General features: G+C 49.5%; 1 pseudogene; it reads right to left on the bottom strand.

The window, feature by feature from the left end:
* Window positions 1–2,640: 2,640 nt before the first annotated feature.
* Window positions 2,641–3,521, bottom strand: LOC102977749 (proline-rich protein 23C-like; annotated as a pseudogene).
* Between the last annotated feature and the right edge of the window lie 247 nt (window positions 3,522–3,768).

Here is a 3,768-nt window from a genome sequence, read left to right as displayed (position 1 = left end):
GGAAGAAGATCCAAAAATGAAGGGATATATGTATATGTATATCTGAATCACTTTGCTGTACAGGAGAAACTCACACAACATTGTAAAGCAAATATACTCCGATAAAAATTAATTTAAAAAATGGGAATAAGAGAGTATTGGAAGTCCTAGCCACAGAAATGGGGTAAAACCATGAAATAAAGGGAATACATATTTGATATGAAGAAGGAGAACTGTCACTATTTTCAGATGACATAATACTTTGGAAATAGAAAAACATTAAATTCACCATGCTGAAAGTATCAGCACTAAAAAAAGACTTCCTCAAACTCACAGCATACAAGAAGAATACACAAAAACATACTGCTTTTCCATAAAAATGAAGGAACTTCCTGAAAGAAAAAGAAAAAACATGAGAAGAAGAATGCCTTCTCAAATTGCACCTAAAATAATTCAACACCTCGGGATACACTTAACCAATGAGGTGAAAGACCTATATTCTGAAAACTAATAACACTGATGAACCCAATAGAAGATGATACATAGAAATGTAAAGAGCCCGAGCTCTGGGATTGCAAGGATTAAGATTGCTCAAATGGCCATACTACCTGAAGCAATCTACAGACTGAAAGCAATACCTAGCAAAATACCCATGATGTCTTTCTTAGAACTAGTACAAATATTCCTACAATTTGTAGGGAGGCACACAAGACCCAGCATAGACCCAGCATGGCGAAAGCAAAGAAGACGGCTGGAGCTACCAAGCTCCCAGGCTTCAGACCAAACTACAAAGCTACAGAAATCAAAACAGCCTTGTATGGCACAGAAACAGACAAAGCTCAATGGTAAAGGACAGAAAGCCCAGAAATGGGCCCAGAAGTAAACCCAGGCAGCTACGGTCAATGAGTCGACGACATAGGAGGCTCGAGTACACAACTGACAACAGACAGTCTCTTCCACAAGTGGTGCAGGCAAAACTGGACACCTACATGGAAAACAATGAGACTAGAACATTTCTACACACCTTCCACAAACCTGAACTCAAAATGGGTGAAAGACCTAAAGGTGAGACCTGAATCCCTAAAACTCCTCGATGAGACACTGGCAGAACACTCTTGAACATAAATCATAGCACTCTCTTTGGCAAGGGATCTGTCTCCTCAGGCAAAAGTCATCTAAGCAAACCTAAACACACGGGACCTAGTTGAACTTCAAAGCTTTCACACAGCAAAGGAGACCATCGACAAAACGAAAAGGCAACCTAAAAATGGGACACAATATCTGCATGTGAAATGACCGACAAGGGGTGAATTCAAACGTATAAACAGTTCATACAGCTCCATAGGAGAAAAACCAACCAACCAACCAACCAACAAGCCAATCGAAACATAGGCAGAACATCGGAATACACTTCTTTTTCCAAAGATGACAGGCAGATGGCTATCAGGCACCTGAAAACATGCTCCACATCGCCAATCGTTAGAGAAATGCAAATCCAGACAGCCATGACATACCACCTCACACCTGTCACAGTGGCTAGCATCCAACAGGCTCCAAATAAGAAATCTTCGCAAGGAGGTGGAGAATAGGAAAGCCCCGTACATTGTTGGTGCGAATGGCAATTGGGGCTGCCACTATGCAAACAGCATAAAGTTTCCTCAAAACAGTACAAAGAGAGCCACCATGTCATCCAGCCATTCCACTCCTGGATACACATCCAGAAAACAACCAAACCACTCATTAGAAATGATACATGCACCCGGATGTTTCTAGCAGCACTACTGACTATAGCCAAAACATGGAAGCAACCCTAGTGCCGATCCACAGACCAACAGATAAAGAGGAGGTGGGATACACACACACACACACACACACACACACACACACAAAAGAGGCGACAGCCGCCATCCAGAAAAGTTCACACTGAGCAGAGGGTTGTCATAAACTAGCATGGATACTAGGGACCAAACTCTGTGGCTGGAGAGGACAACAACATACCTGGACAGTCATGCCCGTGGAGTACACTGCAGCTCCCTTCTATTTGTCCCTGGTTGTCGATCAAGAGTTAAAAGATCTAAATTTCCCTTGTGATTTAGTCCTAACACAATGTGTAGATGATCTAGTATGTTCAAAGAACAAGGAAGCCTGTAAAAGGATTCCATTGACTTGCCCCAACCTTATCAAAAAGGAGACATATAATTTCAAATATAATTATTATTTTGCCAAAATACAGTCCATTATTCAGAGCATGACTCATGTCAGGAGGGAAAAATCCAGAAAAGTTCACAATGGGCAGAGGGTAGTCAAACTATCATGGACACTAGGGACAAAACCATGTAGACAAAAGAAATTTAGCAATTACTCTATCGACCAGAAAAGGAGTGGAAGGGGCAGTGGTAGGGTGCCTGGGAAAGGATGGCTTTTTAGAGAAAAGTGCTGTTGCTTAAGTTTGAAGCAAACTGGGAGGTGGAGGCGGGTAGAGCTGCTTAAGAGTGACCTCCCTAGAGAAAACCTAAGCAGCAGTCTGGCTGTCAGAAAGCACACTGTATTTCAAGCGGCTTTTCTTTGCCCGGGTGAGCTTCCTTTCAGGTGTTTTAGTCAGTCACTGATGAAAATTCTGCAGTGCAGCCTGCATCCATAAAGCATCTGTTCGTATGATTCTTACGGTGTGTGCAAGGGACACAGAGCCAACATCAGAAGACTCTCTCCTGGTCCCCGTTGAGTTGGCCAGGAATTGTGGGAGGCGGTTGATTCAGGGAACAGGCATTTCCGGGTCTTGCGTGGAGGACTATGAGGGCGTTGGGGACGCTGGTGAGGACCTGGACTTGGAGAGGGAGGTAGAGGTTGGAGTGGTGAGTCGGGGAAGGGCTCCGGAAGGTGCAAGTCCAGGTTGTCGTCGTGGTGAGGAGAGCGTCTCTCTGGACTAGTGTTGGGGGCCCGAAGGGATGGCTCTGAGACTAGGCCCAACAGGTCGAAGCCAGGCACACTTCCAGTGGAAGGGTGGAGCCCAGCAACGGAGCCGGCTGTGGCATCCATCCCAGGTGGCAGGAACTCAGCGTCCGTGTCCGCGTCCTCCTCTTTGGCCTCTTCTTGGCAACGATCTCTAGGACAGCTGAGCAGAAGAATCCCTGCTCCAGGGCAAGGTACTCCCCGGGAGTGACCAGGAAAGCGCCCCGTTCCAGGCCCTGTCCCAAGGGGTGTTCGATGCCTGAGCCCACCAGGGCCTTAGGGACCAGCATGAGGATGTGATCTCCGAGAGACACTTGCCTCACGGACGTGGGCTCGGCCTCCAGCAGCACGTCGACGTGGTCCAGGGGCAGGTGCAGGGCACAGCCGGCGGGCAGGACCAGCACGGAGGTGAGCGTGCTCACGGCTGGGGACTCGGGCACGTTGTCCAGGCTGGGAGCCGCCTCGGACTCGGACTCAGACTAGGGGACCGTGGGCTACTCCGTTCGGCGGCGCTTGGCAGGCCCGGGTCCTCCGGCCTGCGGTCCCCACCGGGCCACACGGGACGAGCTGGGGCTGCGGGGCCGGCTGCCCATGACCTCGACCGACGGACGGCGCTCCCGGGGCCTGGCAGAGGGCGAGGAGGCGCTCGGTCCTGCACGCTGTGACGCGTTTCCACGACGGGTGAGGCAAGCCGAGGCGGGCCGGGTGGGGCCCAGGAACGGCGCGATGCGGGGCTAGTCCTCGGAGCTCTGGGGCCGCCTCCCAGGAGGCCCACAGTGCAGGCTGCCAGGAGAGCCGCGTCCGGCACCTCAGCTCCCTGCTCACCGAAGCCCACTCCTC

This window comes from Physeter macrocephalus, chromosome 1 (assembly GCF_002837175.3).
Source record: "Physeter macrocephalus isolate SW-GA chromosome 1, ASM283717v5, whole genome shotgun sequence".
Taxonomy (NCBI): domain Eukaryota; kingdom Metazoa; phylum Chordata; class Mammalia; order Artiodactyla; family Physeteridae; genus Physeter; species Physeter macrocephalus.
The sequence above is the reverse complement of the archived record's forward strand: the minus strand, read 5'-3'. Positions and strand labels throughout refer to the sequence as shown.